Genomic DNA, 21,210 nt, shown 5'->3' on the forward strand with positions numbered 1-21,210 from the left:
TTGCCACATCCCAGATTGTCACTTGCCAAGATAGATAAGTCACACATTATGCCACACATTATGGATTGTCACTTGCCACGTCCTGGATTGTCACTTGCCACGTCACTTGCTAAACATTATGGATTGTCACTTGCCACGTCCTGGATTGTCACTTGCCACATCACTTGCCACACATTATGGATTGTCACTTGCCACGTCCTGGATTGTCACTTGCCACGTCACTTGCCACACATTATGGATTGTCACTTGCCACGTCCTGGATTGTCACTTGCCACATCACTTGCCACACATTATGGATTGTCACTTGCCACATCCTGGATTGTCACTTGCCACACATTAAGGATTGTCACTTGTCACATCACCTGCTACATGTTGCGGATTGTCCACTTGCCACATCGCCTGCCACCAGATGCAGATTGTCACTTGTCACACGTTGCAGAATGTCACCTGCCACATGTTGTGGATTGTCCACTTGCCACATCCCGGATTGTCACTTGCCACGTTACCTGCCACACATTACGGATTGTCACTTGCCACGTCCTAGATTGTCACTTGCCACGTCCCGGGTTGTCACTTGCCACGTCACCTGCCACACATTACGGATTGTCACTTGCCACATCACCTGCCACACATTACGGAATGTCACTTGCCACGTCACGGATTTTCACTTGCTACGTCCCCTGCCACATGTTACGGATTGTCACTTGCCACATCCAGGTTGTCACTTGCCACGTTACCTGCCACACATTACGGATTGTCACTTGCCACGTCATTACAGATTGTCACTTGCCACATCCTAGATTGTCACTTGCCATACATTATGGATTGTCACTTGCACGTCCCGGGTTGTCACTTGCCACGTCACCTGCCACACATTACGGATTTTCACTTGCCACGTCACGGATTTTCACTTGCCACGTCACCTGCCACATGTTATGGATTGTCACTTGCCACATCCAGGTTGTCACTTGCCATGTCACCTGCCACACGTTATGGATTGTCACTTGCCACGTCCCGGGTTGTCACTTGCCACGTCGCCTGCCACACATTATGGATTGTCATTTGCCACGTCATGGATTTTCACTTGCCACGTCACCTGCCACACGTTACGGATTGTCACTTGCCACGTCGCCTGCCACACATTATGGATTGTCACTTGCTCTGCCACTTTCCTGCTGTGTCACTGAGTCAGGCAGCAGATTATCAGTCAGACAGCAGAGAGATAATGTCAGCTCTCTGCTTCCTGGCTGCCTGCCCAGTGAGGGGGGAACTGCACTGCAGGGATGCAGGGCGGCCAGAGATGATGTCATCTCTATGCTCCCCGCCTGTCAGCTCCCTGATTGGCCAGCCCACTCTCTCACCAGCGAACTGGCCACTCTCATCCGCCTCCCACGGTTCCTCTGACCGCCCGCTCTCACTCACTGAGCCGCCTGTGGACCACCCGCGGAGCCGCGGACTACCCGCGGACCACCCGCGGACCACCCGCGGAGCCGCGGACTACCCGCGGAGCCGCCCGCGGACCACCCGCGGAGCCGCGGACCACCCGCGGAGCCGCCCGCGGACCACCCGCGGAGCCGCGGACTACCCGCGGAGCCGCCCGCGGACCACCCGCGGAGCCGCGGACTACCCGCGGAGCCGCCCGCGGAGCCGCCGGCTATCTCCCGCGGAGCCGTGGCGCCTGTCCTCACCGGGCCCCACTTGACTGCGGGCCCCATAGCGCCCGCATGTGTTGCTATGGCGGTAGTTCCGCCACTGATTACAACCCTATATACTGTACATCTATACCAGTCCTTAAAAGGACTTTTGTGGACCTAATAGTAATAGCTAGGGATTAAACTAACTGTCCCTGCTCCACACATCGTCCTTTCCCTACACTGACAAAAGACAGAATGTAAAATGGCCGCCAGATCAGGTCTATTTATAAGGTAGGGGGTATGTCCATGTGCTGAAATGTCTCAATTGGCTGTCCTGTACCCCATGATGGATGTGTCATGGGTCAAAGTTCTTCACAATGTAAACAAATGTGGCCGCTGTGAACAGCGCCAGAAGTCCGCCGGTTTAGCGAATCGCGAACGAGCAAAATTTGCTGCGAACCGACTGCCGGGCGAACCGTAAGTCCGTCTCTAACTAGGATTATACCTAAATAAGTTATTAATTTACTCTAGTGCCCCATTATTACTTTATTTACGTCACAAAGGAGTTTTTTTACTCCTTTTCAAGGTTTTTCACAATTAACCCCCATACCAGGTTTATATATCAGTGGGGGTTATTTACTAAAGAAAAATCCACTTTGCACTGCAAGCGCACTTGAAAGTGGACCTGGGAGTAAAGTTGCTGTAGATCCGAGGGGGACATGCAAGGAAAATAAAAAAATAGCATTTTCGCTTGCACATGATTGGATGATAAAATCAGCAGAGCTTCCACTCATTTCAGATCTACACCTTAGATTTAGAGCGACTACACTTCAAAGTGCACTTGCAGTGCAAAGTGGATTTGCCTTTCGTAAATAACCCCCAGTGTGTTTTTAGAACTGTTGTGATTTTGTCATTCTAGAATGGGTGCATCACCTATCAAGGATTTTTGCCCTTTATCATCTGGGGGCTTTCTATTTTGTCCATAATGTATTAATCATTGTGTATACACTGTATGATGTGACTGTTATTTCATACCTGGGTATTTATTATGATACCATGTTATTGCCTCTTAATAAAATACTTTTTTGCAATGGTGACTGTTCCTTGGCCTCACTTACTCACCTAATTTAAAGTCCCAACCCTCTCTGCTTCATGGAAACGAAGATAATTCGTTCCACATTGACTTCTATTGCATGCAAAACCGCATGTGGTCAGAGGTGGGGCTCAGAAACACTTGCAAAGGTTCGGAAACTTCCTTGGGAACAGAGTGTTTCTGAGTATTTCTGAACAGCTCCGCGTGTCACCGTCGCCCCCACACCTCTGGCCAAATGCGGTACTGCAGACCACAGAGGTTTGAATCCTGCTCATTTTGCGAGACAACACTTGCAAACCGAGTCAGGATTTAAAAAAAATAATTGCTCGTATTGTGAAACGTTTTTTAGCATTAGCGTTAGTTTTTTTCAATGGATCAAAAACATTAAACGCTGGCAAGCCACGTTTTTGAGCGTTTATCAACGTTTATCAGCTTTATGAGCGCTTGGTGGTTTTTGTGAAAGACAAATCCTGAACGCGATTTTATGGCGTTTAGAAAACAGCCCATAAACTCCACTGCTGATAAACATTCAAAAACGTCCATGTGTGCATGGACACATAGGATAACATAGAGGGGAGTTTATGGGCTGTTAAAAAAAACGCCCAAACTCCCAGGCCATGGCTATTGCCTGTTCAGCAGCAATCAATAGGTAAGTGGATAATTTCTGCTGATAGGAGAAGAGGTCTGGGCTCAGGCAGTGGAGCAGAGCCAATCTGGTGTCTTTGCAGGTAGGTACATGGAATAGGGTGAATAAAAGTCCAAATACCCTAGACTAAAATCCCACTAGGCAAGGGCAGGACCACCAGATATGAAGTTCGTCTCCTCTTTGACCACATCCCTGGAAACATCACTGTAAGATGGGTTTCATTTGGCAATGCGGGCTGGGACCCAATACCAATGGTAGAGGACCTTATAGGCTGCCTCCAACATAGCTGTATTAAAGGAGCACTTTGCAATAATGGGCCAGGCTTTGCTGGAAAACCGCCAATTCAATAGGGGATAGATCTCGCTCCCACTTGAAGACATAGGATAGAGAATCCGGGGTACCACTATAATTGAGGGAGGAGTATGTTAGAGATATTGTACCAGAGGCTCATAGAGAGTGCAGGCAGGTATGCTCAAAGGCTGTCTTCTGGTACAGGAAAGTGTCATAACGTTGGAGAGAGGTTATCCAGTGTCACAAATGGAGGTAGTGGAAAAATTTGACTGATGGAGCGCCGTGGGTCTCTTGGAGCGAAGGCCATGAGGGAAAGATATGAGATCTGAGAAAATGCCAGGCCTGAGAAAACCCATGGGCGGGCCACCACAAGCAGAAATGTGGTTGTTCCGAACCGGGAGGAAACATGGGGTTATTCAAAAGGGGAAGGAGTGGGAGGGACGGGGACATGAGCCTGCTGCAGTACCAGACCCAAAGCTTCAGGCTATGAGCCATTAGGTGACTGATAGGGGGGTAGGCACAGTTTAGGGGGGAGCCATAGTAGGGCAGAGATAAGGACTCGTGCACAATTGGAGTTCTTTGAGAGAACCCAAAGTGGGATGTCAGATGTGGCCTGAAGCATGGTTAGATGGGATAATTGTGTTGCCTGATAATATTTTGTGATGTTTGGGACTCCGAGCCCGCCTTGCAACCTGTGGGTATATAAGGTAATGCGGGATACCCCAGGGTGCTTGTAAGCCCAGATGAAGGAGAGAGGTTTGTTCTGGAGAAGGTGACTCCAACTGGTAGGGTCCAGAAGAAATATAAAATCTTCTGTAGAATGGTCATCTTGACTGCATGAATGCAGCCAATCCAAGATAGAGTGGGAGATTGCCAAGATGTCCTAAGCGCAGTGATAGAACACAGTAGAAGGTAGTAGTTAGTGGAAAAGAGAGAGGAGTAAGAGGGAGTCAGTTTGATGCCCAAAGAGGAGCCAGCCCAATGGTATGGGAAGGTTGAATGGAGGTGCGTGACCAGGGGTTCTGTGGGAAATATTCAGGGTGGTGGTTTTGTGTGGGTTAATGTGGAGCTCAGAAATGGTAGCAAAGCGAGCCAAGAGCAATTGTACGTTGGGTACGGAGACAATTGGGTTAGTAAGGGTCAAAAGTTGTCCATAAACATATTCACCATATAACATTCGCCCACATATGGGATTCCATTAATATTTAGGTTAGCTCTAAGAGCTATGGGGGCTCGAAGGCAAGGATAAAGAGAACAGGAGACAGGGGGCTTTCCTGCCGTGTTCCCCTAAAGATGGGTAATCAAGGTGACAGACAGCCTGCATAGCAGACTGCTGCAGAGGAGGAAGAATAAAGGATGGCCAGCCATGTGAGGATCGAGTCTCCAAAGCCCCAACGCTGTAGTGCGTATCGCAAGTAGTCCCATGAAAGGGAGTCAAATTCTTAATCTATATCGAGGGAAAGGGGGAAACCCGGGATTTTGCCATGATGTAGCAGGATGATTAGGTGGAACACCTTACGAACATTGTCCCCACAAAGCCTACCTGGTCTCTGTGGATCAGGGAGCATAAGTATTTATTAATGCGAGAGCACAAGATCTTCCTCAACAGTTTCATGTTCTCATTTAATAAAGAGATGGGGCGGAAGGCCTGAGGTTTATGGGCCTCCTCATTAGTTTTGGGGATCATAGAATTGTGCACTTGTAAGGAGTCAAGAGAAGGGTTTGCTCCCTACTTCATACTGTTGAAGTAAGCTATCCAGTGAGGGAGCAGGAGGGAGGGGAATTTACGATAATATAGGCCACAAAAGCCATGCAGACCTTTGGCCTTCGAAAGTCAGATGCCCTTGATAGCCTGGGCTACCTCCGATTCAGAAATGTCTGCATTAAAAGCTGTTTGGGCCAATTAGGAAAGAGGAGGTAGATGAAGGTCACAAAAGAAAACCATGGGTAAAACACCATTTCATCATGCCATTCATGTCAAGCACGTAGTACAAAATACAATGGTTCTCATGTACAGTGGGCTTTTAGTTGAAAGTATCACAGTATGAAAAGAAAATGTTCAACTTGGCAGGATTCTTAACTGTTCTGACAAAGCTGATCTGTTCTGTTTCTTCAAGTCGGTTTTTTCAATTCAGAGATGCAATGTCCATAACAAGGCAATCTGACACACAGAGGGGTCTTCTATAAAAAAAAAAAAAAAAAAAACCAGAGGAATGCTATATACCATGGCAATCTTTAAAGATTTAGAATCCAGGAGATCAAATGCATTTCGGGTATCTACATCTTCTTCATCAGGTCTAATAGTAGTCATTAATAAAAATAAATAAATTAATAATAATAAATGTAAATTCATAATTTAATTAGTAAAATGTAAACATATGATTTGGTTAAAAAATGTATAAAAATGCATTCATAAATGTATTCATAAAAAAAAAACTGTATACACCCACATATATAAACATATATGCAAATTTAAAAAAAGTGTATTCATGCCTGAGAAAATGTTATCTAATTATTGTATAATGTTTTGATGATAAATATCTATTACCAAAATGTTATATTTAACATTATATATATATATATATATATATATATATATATATATATATATATATATATATATACATATACACACACACACACATATATATATATATATATATATATATATATATATATATATATATATACAGTATCTCAGAAAAGTGAGTACACCCCTCACATTTTTGTAAATATTTTGTTATATCTTTTCATGTGACAACACTGAAGAAGTTACACTTTGCTACAATGTAAAGTAGTGAGTGTACAGCTTGTATAACAGGGTAAATTTGCTGTTCCCTCAAAATAACTCAACACACAGCCATTAATGTCTAAACCGCTGCCAACAAAAGTGAGTACTCCCCTAACTGAAAATGTACAAATTGGGCCTGTCAAGTGTCAATATTTTGTGTGGACACCATTATTTTTCAGCATTGCCTTAACTCACTTGTGCATAGAGTTCACCAGAGCTTCACAGGTTGCCACTGGAGTCCTCTTCCACTCCTTCATGATGACATCACAAAGCTAGTGGATGTTAGAGACCTTGCGCTCCTCCACCTTCTGTTTGAGGATGCCCCACAGATGCTCAATAGGGTTTAGGTCTGGAGACATGCTTGGCCAGTCCATCACCTTTACCCTCAGTTTCTTTAGCAAGGCAGTGGGGTCATTATCATGTTGGAATACTGCCCTGTGGTCCAGTCTCTGAAGGGAGGGGGTCATGCTCTGCTTCAGTATGTCACAGTACATGTTGGCATTCATGGTTCACTCAATGAACTGTAGCTCTGCAGTGCCAGCAGTATTCATGCAGCTCCCAGACCATGACACTCCCACCACCATGCTTGACTGTAGGCACACACTTGACACACTTGACACCATCGGAATCAAATAAGTTTATGTTGGTCTCATCAGACCACAGGACATGGTTCCAGAAATCCATGTCCTTAGTCTACTTGTCTTCAGCAAACTATTTGCAGGCTTTCTTATGCATCATCTTTAGAAGAGGCTTCCTTCTGGAATGACAGCCATGCAGACCAATTTGATGCAGTGTGCAGCATATGGTCTGAGCACTGACAGGCTCACCCCCACCCCTTCAACCTCTCCAGCACTCATATGTCTATTTCCCAAAGACAACCTTTATATATGATGCTGAGCAGGTGCACTCAACTTTTTTGGTTGACCATGGCGAGGCCTGTTCTGAGTGGAACCTGTCCTGTTAAACCACTGTAAGGTCTTAGCCACTGTGCTGCAGCTCAGTTTCAGGGTCTTGACATCTTTATGTAGAGCAACAATTCTTTTTTTCAGATTCTCAGAGAATTCTTTGCCATGAGGTGCCATGTTAAACTTCCAGTGACCAGTATAAGAAAGTGAGAGCGATAACACCAAATTTAACACACTTGCTCCCTATTCACACCTGAGACCTTGTAACACTAATGAGTCACATTACACTGGGAAGGGAAAATGACCAATTGGGCCCAATTTGGACATTTTCACTTAGGGGTATACTCACTTTTGTTGCCAGCGGTTTAGACATTAATGGCTGTGTGTCAAGTTATTTTGAGGGGACAGCAAATTTACACTGTTATACAAGCTCTACACTCACTACTTTACATTGTAGCAAAGTGTCATTTCTTCAGTGTTGTAACATGAAAAGATATAATAAAATATTTACAAAAATATGAGGGGTGTACTCACTTTTGTGAGATACTATATATATATATATATATATATATATATATATGTAGCGCTGGCTCCTGACGAGCAGGCGCTATATTTTTTTCTAAAGTTAATTTGCCTGAAACCACAGTTGGGTTCTGGGGCTAATTTTCTAAATTTCTGGTTTCATTACCAGTCCAGCTGGGTTGCACTGGGTTCTCCTTGACCACAGGTGTCGCTGTCACCGCTGGCAAGAGTAAGAACGCAGTTTAGCTGGGTGTATTGAATTTTACTGTTCTCTCGGAACCAGCCCAGTGGGAGTGTTCTCCTGCTGTGCATTCTTGGAGGTGGTATTTAAGGTACAGACATCACGTGCTTCAGGGTTCCGGAGATTATTTTCTGTCTTTTTAGTTCTGGGGGTCCTCCTGACCCAGCCCCATGGCCCTCCTGGCCTGGGGTGCGGAGCCATGCATTTCGAGTCTCGGGGCTGGCTGGACCGAGGCAACACAAACTGCAGGGACACGCACGAGTAGATTTTGGGGCCTATTGATCCTAGGGTGGTCCAGTGCCATCTCATCTGAAGGGAGAGGCCCAGTAACTGAAGAACCCCAGGGGAGGACACTTCAGAAGAAGGCCATGCGCAAGGCTGGCTTCTCTGTAGGAGCCTGGAGGCTTAGTTGAAGGACGCAACCTGGATCAACACTCATACGGTATCGCCGGATCGGCTGAGAGATACTGGTACCGTATGATAGCTCTTTAAATTTGTCTATGTCCCTCAGTAACACTCAAGTGTACATCACAAGTCTGTGGCAGAGACTTTGCCAAACATCCTACGCTTAAGTGTACATCACAAGTCTGTGGCAGAGACTTTACCGAGTACCCTACCGGCTACTAGGCCTAGTGAAAGGAGGTCTATCAGGGGGTTGTAAAATCCAGTTGTGAAACGGTTGCTATTCTCTGGATTTTTCTATAAGGACTTCCTTCATTTTTTGCAGTCTAAAGTACCTGAACTTACTCCTAACCCTCTACCCTTCATTGAAAGACTCTGTTTCTGTTTCAAATAAATAACCCAAAAGAAGATTCAGTGTCAGTTTCCACATTTCTTTGGGCCATCTACCACGGGAATCCCTAGACGGAGAAGCAGTCTGTGGCAGAGACTTTACTGAGCACCCTACCAGCTGCTAGGCCTAGTGAGAGGAGGTCTATTCAGGGGTTGTAAAATCCAGTTGTGAAACGGTTTCTATTCTCTGGATTTTTCTATAAGGACTTCCTTCATTTTTTGAAGTCTAAAGTACCTGAACTTATTCCTAACCCTCTACCCTTCATTGAAAGACTCTGTTTCTGTTTCAAATAAATAACCCAAAAGAAGATTCAGTGTCAGTTTCCACATTTCTTTGGGGGTTAGTGCTACATATATCTATATATATATATATATATATATATATATATATATATATATATATATATATATATATATATATATATATATATATATATATATTTTTATTTTTTTTTTTCTTCAAATACTGTAAATAACATGGTGGTAATATCTCTACACTTTCAAGCGAGCAGCCTACTATTTTCACTCAACGTTGACTATAGCCAGCGCCCATAAGAACATAATTTCTCCTACTATATCTTGTGTCACTAGGGAGAAAGAAAGGTGGAACTGTACATGGTATGGATACAGCACCCAAATTAACTCGAATGCTAATAAATCATGCATTAAATAATTGAACTGGAAATATGTCAGACCCGTGTTTGATTATTCGCTGTCATCGCACTCATGATGCACACAAGATAGAGAATTTGAGATTTTATGGATCTGCAGGAGTGTAGAAATGTCATACATCTGCAATGTCACTGCTTGAAGAACTACAAAAGAGTATAAGAATGGTTGTGCTTTTTATTGATAGCTTGCAAGGTTTATGATCCAGTGCAGCTGCTACACAGAGTACAGACGAGCAGCAGAACAGCTGCACTGATATCATGTTAACAGTGGTATCCAGAAAATGCTGCAAAAAAATTTGCAGTGGCATAGCTACTTACTGAAATATACCATGGGCTACTCTAGCACACGGCTTTAACATTTTATTTTACTGCTGTGATTTAGTAAAAAGGCTCAGTCCACCTCTAACAAAAAATAATAAATGCACCCATTATTGAACAATTTCAACCATTGATTAAATACTTTATTTTATAATAAAATGCCCAGCTTTCCTGCCAGCCATCTTCAGTACTTACTTGACTCTATCTGCCATTATTGTGATGATGCACTGTAAGATCCCACACATGCGCAATATAATGAATTTTGACTTCCTTTTTGCATGTTGCCATGGTAACGGCAAGTAGGCTAAGGTTAGCGTACGTTGCCCCAATGGCAACATGTAAATAAAATGGCTATCAGCATGAGAGAGCTTTCCTCCTGCATACTGTGCATGCTCCGATCGATGCTCCAATGCTCAGAGCGTGCTGTGCTTGAAAAGCTCCTCCACTTTGCCTCTCCTACACTCTGCAGAAAAATCTCTGGAGATTAAAAAAAAAACAAAAAAAAAAAAAAGCACAGGAAGACATTTAGGAATAATGGTGAAAATATCCCAGGAGTCAGTGTGTGGGATCTGCAACGTCATTGTGGCTTAGGCTGGGAATGAAGAAGTAGGGGGGAAAAAAAATGAAGAAAAGGGTAGAAAAACAGCAAAAAACATAGGGGTTCCTATCTGATCCCAGAGCTTACTATACAACAATACTAGTATTAGTTAAAAAAAAAGGTGAATTTTTAATTTGTTTGCACTGGAGCTCACAAAGCATTGCAATATCGATCAATGGATCACAGGTGCAATGCTTAGGCTCCTGCAGACTCTTCTTCCAGCCGCAGGTCCTTACCGAATTACGGACCTTTGGTTTCCGGTGCTGATGGCCGTATCAATGGACTACAATGTAATGATTTCACCTCACTTCTGTTCCATTGAGGACTACAAGTCCCTCTGCCGTGGGAGAAGATGGGATTTGTAGTATATTTATTCACAGATCTCTTTAAATTAATGACCTGGCGGTGCCGTTGGAACCACACACATCTGTACTAAATTCAGTTATTGACAGGAGCAAATTGTGGGTGAAGAACCCCTGGATTCTGTAAGTGTGGGGGGAAGGTGCAATATGAGAATAGGGAGCTTCAGACCATGCTTCATGTTACACTGTCAGAAAGGCAGACTTTTCTTTCAACCATATATATCATGCTAGGACACAATTTTATTGATGAGCTATATGACATTATATGATGATGTGATGATGTTATGTCACATTCATTACTGTCCACAAATAAGATGCAACGGGATAACAATATGGGAGACATAGACAACAAGCTGCCCCACAAACATAGGAGGTGCCCAAACAAGGGCGTTCGTGGCAGGATCAACATGTAATTTTTTTCAATTAAAGTTTCATATTTACAGATATTGAGAATAACATGGTCATTCAGGGTAGGCGCCTCAGTTCTTGGGCCCCCAATACTCCTAGTTGTAGAGAGTTTATGTGATTTGTCAGTGTTTAAAGGCAACCTCCAGTAAAAGAAAATGGAAGCTGATATTGCTGAGCTTCTGAAATGCTAGTTGCCTGGTCATTAGGCTGTTCAAATAGCTCCAGTAAAGCATTGACCAAGAACAAACACATAGATCAAGAGTTCTAATCTCACTCTTACCTAATGTCATTTATTCCAGAAACAAACAATAAAGAAAGCAAAAGACAGGCAAATTGTGTTCTTAAGCCCATTTGATCTTTCTGATAACATGGCATATTTTCTAAAAACGTGACAGTCAGTCATATTGGGGGTGGCACTGAGGCCAGAGTGTCCATAACAGATATTTTGTTCAGTAACACTGAGCCTGTTAAAATCACAGGTGTTATTGAGCTCCCTACCTAGTCACTGTACCTGTCACACAAGCAGACATTGCAGCCAAGGCTCTTCAGAAAAGATGAGCTTAGGTGTGTTGAGATACTAGTCTGAACTTAGCTGAGCTATCCTGACAGGAAGCTATCACTGTCATAATGGTGGAGACATTCCCCGATATAAAGCCACATGTATACAAAGAGCATATAAATGCATGGCTGCAAGACGGGGAAAACTTGTCTATCTAAAAAAAAATGTATTTTCTTTTTCTATCTCTGCCCTGTTAGGGCTGCATTTACAGTGTAACGGACACCCGCATTTCTGACTGCATTTTGGGAAACATGGGGAAAAAATACCCTGAGCCATGTGTTGCGCTTGTGGTATTATTATTTGCTAATGGTACCCCAAAGTCATGTGAAAAATGCACATAACCATGTGCCCTTGTATCATGGCCAAAGATGGTACTTGAGCTTATTTGGAGTGACAGGCAGCCTGTTCATGTCAATGGCTGTCATACCGACAATGTACTAAAAGGTGCAAAGCGTCTCTATGCTCAGATGTGAAAGGGAGAAAGAAGATTCATCAGAGGGGATATCCCCTCTTAGGCCTGATTCACACCTATGCATTTTTAGTCCTTTTTGCATTTTGCAGATTTGCACTACAGTCCATTTAACATGGTTTCCTATGGAACACGTTCTGTAGTTCAAATCTGCAAAATGCAAAAAGGACTAAAAATGCATAGGTGTGAATCAGGTCTTAGTTTCCGGCAGAAAAGGTCTGATGGAATCATTCCGTCGGATATTCTGTCGGATATTACGATTGTGTGTGGGCTTCATCTGACTTTTTTCTTCAAAAATTCAGACAGACCTAGAAATAGAACATGTTTCAAATCTGTCCGACGAAATCAATTTCTATCGGGAAAACCATTCGTCTGTATGCTGGTCCGGCGGACCAAATTACGACGCAAGGGCAGCTATTGGCTACTGGCTATTGAACTTCCTTTTCTAGTGCTGTCATACTACTGGTCCTTTCGTTTTTTTTTTTTTTTTGTTTAATAAACTTTATTGAAGGAAAGAAGCACATACAGCATATGAAAACAATTAGGCAACAGGACAATACAGTCAATCGAGATATAAACATTCTCTTGAGGTAACCTATAAAGCACAGAAGACCTCCTGCCAGGGGTAAAGCAAAGATAATAGGCCACAGGTAAGACCCCCGAGGGCCCCATATTAGGAACCAATACCTCAGGCGTCTCGACTGAGACTCCCTAGTTAAAGTGTCAAAAGAGAGCATATCCTTCTTTTCAGTATAAGAGAAGCTACTAAAGATTAAGAAAGAGAGGGGTCAGAAAAAGAAAAGAGCAAGAGTTTAGAATACAGAAGATAAAGAGGGGGAGAGGGGGAGGGGGGAGGGAAGGTGGGGGGGTATAGGGGTGGCCTGCGAGTCAGCCTCCGCGGAGGCCAACCTCAGCATATGCATAGTCAAAGGCAGTTGAGATTACACAGGTTGAGATATAATATCCGCATAAGCAGTAGTGTATTTAAAGGTGACCCAGCAGGCCCATATTTTTTTCACTAGGTCGGATTTGCCTCACAGGGAAAGAGTCAGGTCTTCCATATAATAAGTACTATCAACCTTAAGTAGCCAACGCCGAAGCGTTGGAATCATTCTCTGCTTCCAAAACTGCGGGATGAGTGTGTTTGTGGCATTGAGAAGATGAGGCGTGATAGAATTTTTATAGGAGCCTGCTGGTTCCCCTGTACAATGGAGCAAGACATACCATGGGTCATTAGGTACCTCCCATCCCTGAATCTGGTGAATCTGGTGGATCCAGTGTAAGACAGCAAGTACTGGTCCTTTCGTTTGTGGGCAAGTCCGTTCGGTCGGAATTCCGTCAGAACTCCGTCTGGAAGACCGTCTGACCTTTTCTGGAGGAAAGTCTGGTCATGTGTATGCGGCATTAGGCATACTGTGTGCAAAATATGGTGAAAGTCATTGGGCACTGGATACTTCTTGGATGTAAAAGAGGTTTTATTGCTTTTGACAGTCCTTTTTGTATTTTTGGGGGAAGGGGGGTTAGGGTCAGGACACCCTTAACCACTTCAATACAGGGCACTTATACACCTTCCTTTCCAGACCAATTTTCAGGTTTCAGCGCTGTCACATTTTGAATGACAATTGTGCGGTCATACAACACTGTACCCAAACACATTTTTTATCATTTTGTTCCCACAAATAGAGATTTCTTTTGGTGATATTTGATCATCTCTGGGATTTTTATTTTCTACTAAACAAATAAAAAATAAAAAATTAGAAAAAAATGTTTTTTTTTTGTTTCTGTTCCAAAACTTTGTAAATAAGTGAGTTTTCTCCTTCACTTATGGGCACTGATGGAGCTGCACTGATGGGCACTGATAAGGCGGCACTGATGGGCACTGATGAGGTGGCACAAATGAGGTGGCACCAATGATGTGGCACTGATGAGCATTAATGATGGGCACTAATATAGGCAGCACTGATGGACACTGATATGCAGTCCGGGGGCACGCAACGGCTTGATATCCTGCCGACTTCATATGATGTCCGGTCAGGATATTGAAACCACTTTGCTGCCGTCATTTTGCTATATATCGGGCAGCAAGTGGTTAAGTAGTTATATATTTGAGACTTCAATAGGAGAACAACCGTGCAGGGAAAGGCCCAGCAAGGCGCTACTTCTGCACATGCAGGAATGCTGTCTTCTCCTATGGTAACAGTCTTTAACAATTCCTAACTCTAATGTAACAGTCCTTTCAGCTCCACTACAACTGCCTCTTGTTTTTCTTCAACACTGAGGTCCGGTCTCTCACTAGACCCTTTGATTCACCGACTCTGAATCCCTTGAGCTCCTCCAAGGTTGGCAGTGGTATCTCGCTCAAGCGCCACCCCTACTTCTCTGCTGGGTCCCTAACTTGGCACTCCAGATACTTCTCAAGCTTCACCCCTGCTAACCAGCAAGGTTCCTGGCTTGACTCACAATGCTGCCCTCCAAGTGTCTCTTCCTGCGGGTTGGGTCCCTGACTTGATCACCGCCTGAAGTTTCCCAATTCTCCGCCGTGCCCGTTCGTGAGAATATGGTTTCGGTACGTTCTTCAGTTACTCACTGTGGTTCCTGGTAAAGGTGGTTGGCCTCTTTGTGGTGACAGCTTCCCTTCTACCTCCAACTACTTGACAGGTTCTCCGGCGGACAAAACCGTCACTTTTGGTTGGACTGCAAGCCGCAGTCCCAACCCTGCACTGCCCTCTTACTTCTGGATAGGCCCTCACACAGCCTGGCAGCCAGATGCCCCCAGGAAAGGCCCAATCTCTGGCCTAGCAGCCCGGGCGTATGACACATGTTCACCCAGACAGCTGTCTAGGTGGAACAGAACATAGATCACCTGACCTCATCCAAATATATAGGTTATCCCAGCAGGCCACGGGATTCAAGAAAACCCCTGCTCATTGGCTGAGATACCTCATATACCTATAACCTGATCTTGGGTTGCCCTTCTTATATCTAGTACCACCAAGTTCCCGGCCACCTAGTGGTAGAAGAGAAGAGTACAACAAGGCCAAACTTAGAGAGAAATCAATAGATCTCTATCAATCGATCAAGATAACTACTCTTGGCAAGTAAATTTGTGAGGAGATCCCTGACTAAACCCCAGGGTGCTACATCTACATAGACTTTAAAATATTAAAATATTAATGGAACAAATCAGTAAAAAAAGCATAGCAAAAGTGCATTTGATGGTAACAGACTCAAAGAATTCCAAAGACAAAATATAAAAAACTCTATACATGCATTTTTTATTTTTAGGCCCCTTGTACACAGAGAATGTCAAGGAGGCAGATGCAGCATCCAGGCATTTGTCCTTGAATTCATAGGGACCTAAACATGAGTACCACTCAGTATGTCAAATCTGCAGCTTATTTCAGTCTAGCATAGACTTTAACAAGCTGCAGGCAGTGGGGCTGGAAACTGCACCTTTCCCTCCTGGGATTTCATCTACAGGGGCTAGAGTAGGGTTGCCACCTGTTCCCCCTGTACAGTTCGGGTTTTGAATCATGTGCCTGGGTTTCAGGCGGACTGAAACCCGGACATATTATTCAGACCGGGCTGTGGCTCCCCAAGTAACCAAGATAGTCACGCACAAATCTGTTGCTGTCTGGGAGCTGCCGCCAGCTGTCTGGGGGCAGGTTTGGCATCACTGGGATGCAAGGTGATGATGTCAGCAATAGCAATTTGGCCACAATGACTGTTCGTTGCGGCAGGATATGCGTACCAAATTACTATTACAGGCTGCTAAAGTTTTCGGGTTTGCTTGAAGAAAAGGTGGCAAACCTAGGCTAGAGACCCCATATGCAAGGAGCAGTAAAGTATACACCAGGGATATGCAATTGGTAGACCTCCAGCTGTTGCAAAATTACAAGTCCCATCATGCCTCTGCCTCTGGGTGCCATGCTTGTGGCTGTCAGCCTTGCTATGCCTCATGGGACTTGTAGTTCTGCCTCATGGGACTTGTAGTTCTGCAACAGCTGGAGGTCCGCTAATTGCATATCCCTGGTATACACCTTCAAAGTACAGTACGTAACTGGAGATGTGATTTAGCTCTGTCACTTCTGAGATATCTAGGCTCTAAATGGCAAAATACATTCCTTTTCTGCTGCTCTACACAATTTAAAAAGCACAGTCAGGAAAATGAAAGTGTCAAGTCAATGGATCCAGTCGTGCATGCATCTAACAAGATATAAATTATTAAGCACTGTAAACCACTGCAGCACCAGGTAGCAGGTTTTTAGGAAGACTGATCAAAGGACAATAGAGGGAATGATGAGAGTGGGAAAATTGGGAGTAGTATTACTGTAAAACAAGGTAGGGAAGCACAACAAAGCTTATATTGACTGCAGATACATAAAGAGCATTGTAGACTTCTGTGTACAGTGTTACCTACGTAGAGTGATAGACCATGTATAATGTATATGTATACTTATGTATGTATAATGTATGCTGTTGAAGCAATGCTTAAATAATTGATTAAAATTCCATCAAAAGCTTGCAACACCTTCAAGAGAATGTTTTAATCACTAGGAGATTTGCAATCTATGTTGATTTGGACAAACAGCTACCATGTTGATGGTAAAGCAGTAGCAATGCTTTATATACAGTATTTGTATTCACACGAATGGTGTATTTAGCAGAAAAAAGAAAAGTTTTTCATTTCAAAAGTCTTTCTTTGTTACAATGTTTTAGGAGATTCTTTTCAGATATTCTACTTAGGGCTTAGAAAGACTTGTAGCATAGGCATAGTTTATACAGCTGTAGAAGTGAACCAAGGTCAATGCAAATGTGTTCAGCCATACAAGGACAAAGCAGCAAATATTACAACCACAGCACAGGCAAGCGATAAAACATAAAACAAAACTTTGGCACACTAATGAAGATAACAGAAGAATAGCTTTGTTTTAAAACTGAACTTCGAAAAATCACCCTAAAGGTCCTAAAGATTTGCAGCACGTGTTGATACAGTTACTTCTTAAAGTGGAAGTTAACTTATATCAATGACTTGAACCTATAGATAAACCTATCATAAGACTTACCTATAGGTAGTGTAAATATCTCCTAAACGTGCACCGTTTAGTAGATATTTACTGTATATGCAGCCAGTGACATCTCTGGCGCATGCGCTCTGAAGCAAAGGCCAACCGTGCCATTTCTTCAGAGTCCTTTGCCGTGAACAGCGGCTCCCATGTGCATGCGTGGGAGTTACGTCATCGTGGCTTCGGCCAGTCCAGTTCAGACCCGGAGTACGTGAACCCAGAAGAAAGACGGGTGAAGATGGAAACGGCCTCCAGCTCTAACATCACGGGAACACGAGGGCTTTGTTTTAAGGTAAGTTTAACATAAGGTGCTAGCTTTACATTTAGGGTAAAGTAATATAGAGTAGGAGCAGAAGATCCCAGGAGCCGCACATCAGAACAAGACCTGCTGTGTCTAGACAAGTGCCAGTCTCAGCCTGGATCCCCACCATGCCACGCCTCCAATGCGTTTCACTCCGCCCACTGGAGCTTACTCATAGGGTAAGCTACAGTGGGAGAAGTGAAACGTTTTGGGGGTGTGGCCTGACAGGGGTCCAGGCTAAGACTGCCACTTGTCTACACACAGCAGGTCTTGTTCTGATGTGTGGCTCCTGGGATCTTCTGCTCCTACTCTATATTACTCCCAAGTGAAGTTTCCTGCAGCTTGGTCCTTAGTGCAGTATACCTGTGCACAGCAGCACCTCTCTACAGCTCTACAGTAGCAGCTCAATCCCTGCAGCTCGGTTCTCATTGCAGCAGTATGTTGCCCTAGGCTTTCAGCACACACTCTAACCCTCTCGGGTGTATGCCCAGCAATCAGCTGCAGCAGGCTCCACAGCAGCAGCTCCAATCCATCCTGTGTTCAGGGCTCCCAAAGGACAGCCACTCAGCAGCAGGCATAGGACCACATTACCTATCAGACTGATCAGCTCACATATATACAATGGGTTCGCAGAGAGTAATATAGGGCACAGCCACAAAAATAGGATCACCAAGGGCCATAGGCTTGAGAGGGAGGCTCAGAACTGCACACTGCCTTCGTCTGACTTTACCCTGAAGTTGTGGCCTACTTGTGGCCGGGGCCAACTTACCTGTGCACACGGGACCTTTTGCTCTCTCACACCCAGGACTAGGTGGGGCCACATTCATGTGAAATCAACATTATATTGGTATCCTGACTTACAAACGAGCCATATACCCCAGTGTCTCTGTATCATAACCTGATACTGTCATACAGGTCCCACGATACATACATCTGCACAGGATGTGACATTTTGAAAGAGACACCACAGAGCAGTGTCCCGTTCCACCAGTCCAGCTTAACTCTGCCACTATCCTCCTAGTGACAGAACAAGGTCACCCAACGCACAAGTGAAGATCCCAAGCATAGGTGTGCTCAGCCTATTGCTTTAGGGTGTGCACCCCAAAGCTCAAACATACATGCCTTTCTCTGCAGCCTCAGCTGCATGGGACAGAGAATTAATGGGAAATGCTCTGTGCTGAGTGCCTCACTGTTCATTCCCAACGGAAGCATAGTAAACACAGTTTACTATGCCTCTGTTATGCATGAACACAGTGAGTGATTGTGTTCACTGTGCTCATTTAGAAAAGAAAGGCACCGGTAAATTACATATTTACTAGCCCCTTCCCCCGCTCTCCACATTGAAACATCCCCTGCAGCAGCTGGGGGAGAAGAGAGGAGGGAAGGCAGTAGCCGGGCGGAGGGGGGGAGGACGCGGGGGGAAGCTGTTGGGCAGTCGAGGGAATCGCTGCCGCACATAGTGATTAGAGTGTGCCCATGCACACACCCTGCGTATGCCTATGATCCCACACATGTGCTTAATTAACTCTGTTGTCTTAATTACCATGGGGCTAGGTTCCTAGGGTCTCCGCCACTCAAGTCCATTCACCTTTGTTGGGGCACCGGCCGCCACACTTTTCGGTACTGTTCTTCCGTTGTCAGGCTGCCATATCCTTCTCTTGTACTTGTTGCCCCTAGCAATGGCATGTCACCACTTTGCCTCATGTGTGTGCATTACATGCCCTGTTCTTCCATATGCCATTACCACCATCCACCCCTTTAAGTAACGTCAGACTAGGCATAACAAAGTTTTAAAAGCTTCACTGGAAGCTCTCAGCATAACAGTTCCGAAATGAAGTGCAAAGTCTTTTCCCTATATTAATACTTAAAATGCATGTGGCATAGTTGTAGATCTCCAGGACTAGTGTTCTATAGGGGGGGCTGCAGGTCTCAGCAATACCCCAACATGGTGGATGTGACAACACACAGGCTTGCTCTTCGAGGTGGAACTGCTCCTCCTTCTCTCTTCTCTGTAAGCATCTGGGCTTGTTTGTATCTTTCCTTCCCATGCAGACTGTCCGAGTCTGGGCAGAGTCCTCCCCCCTTTTATTATCAGCACAGGGAGAGAGGCAGAGCTCAGCGAAAAGTGTGGAAAACAGGTTAACTATTTCCCTCCCAGCTGGGACAGCAGCTGTCTCACTAAGCAGCATTTCAACCTGCTTACATACTGCTCATCCATTTTCATCCTGCCCATCGGAGTGGCATTTGAGGAACAAAATGTGCTCAGTATATCTTTATTGTAGTGTTAGTGTGGCGAGAAACTTATTGGCTACTACTGAGCATCTAACTAGCTACTCTTTGCTTTGAGAAGAATTATGCGAAGAGGGAACTGTGTTGTCACATTAAAGTCGAATTATACTCACCATGAATCCAGTGGTGTGCCCCACCCGGAACTCCATGCTGGGCGCTGACATCTTCGGGCGGCCAGCTTCCGGGTTTTGATCGCTGGCCAGCCCGCATACGCGGGAGTTTTGTCAACTTCAGCATTGCCAAATTTGTGCAGTGAGCTGCACTTGCACAGCTTACTGTACAGGGGCAGCCAGGCAGGTAAGTAGCTTTAATGCAGAAGAGACAAAGTGGACAGGCAGCATTAAAAATCCTGCCTCTCTGTTCTACTTTGGGTGTGGAATACAAGTACTCTCTGAGAGTTAGCCCCCTACTGAGAGAGCTAAAGGGCCCCAACGCCAGCAGGCCTTTAACTAAATTTTCCATTTGCTAGTGGTTTAGTCAGGGCCAAGACTTTTCACTCATATCTTTTGTCTGTTGTGCTGATGTCTAACATTGCCTATGCCAATACCTAAAACTGTTATAACCCTGTCTACATTGAATTGATGTTACTCCTATTTCTCTAACCCACTTCCCTTTTAGAGATTTTGCCTGTTTAATAAAGCCAATTCCATAGTTCCAATTGTGTTGGTGTTCTTGGGTCCAGATACAGGGCAGCTCATCACTTTGCAGGGTAGGAGTATCTAAACAAATCCAGTGGCTCCTTTTGGTATGGCTCTACATGTATACGTTATGTATATGAAAAATATACTGTCACTGAACCCACATCATAAAAAACTATCAATAAATGGTGTATTACATGCTGCTCATATTCACTCAGTCACTATGGTGTTTGTTTTCTGTATTCTGCAGAAATCCTGGTTGATCCTGCTGCTCTCTATCTCCCCTTTTTGATAATGTCCCCAATGCAGTTGGGGATTTTGCAGAGCAGTGTTGGCAGCTTCTGCACATGCTCAGTTTTCAGTGATTTTCTATGCTGAGCATTTACTCATCATTACCCATCTGAGCACCCCATGTGACTTTAGAGTCACACACGTAGGCATATACACAGTCGTAAATGGATTTTGCAGCCACTACCTTCCTCCTCCATGTCCACTAACCAGCTTAATACAATGTGGGTGGGTGATTGCATGTAGATTGATGGAGGCTTCACCTCCCTCTTATTCTAGGACACAGGCTGGAGGGGAGTGTTATTGCCAGAAAATTATAAAGAGTGGG

This window comes from Lithobates pipiens, unplaced genomic scaffold (assembly GCF_037356315.1).
Source record: "Lithobates pipiens isolate NorthernLeopardFrog02 unplaced genomic scaffold, aLitPip1_a1.2 Scaffold_13, whole genome shotgun sequence".
Lineage (NCBI taxonomy): Eukaryota > Metazoa > Chordata > Amphibia > Anura > Ranidae > Lithobates > Lithobates pipiens.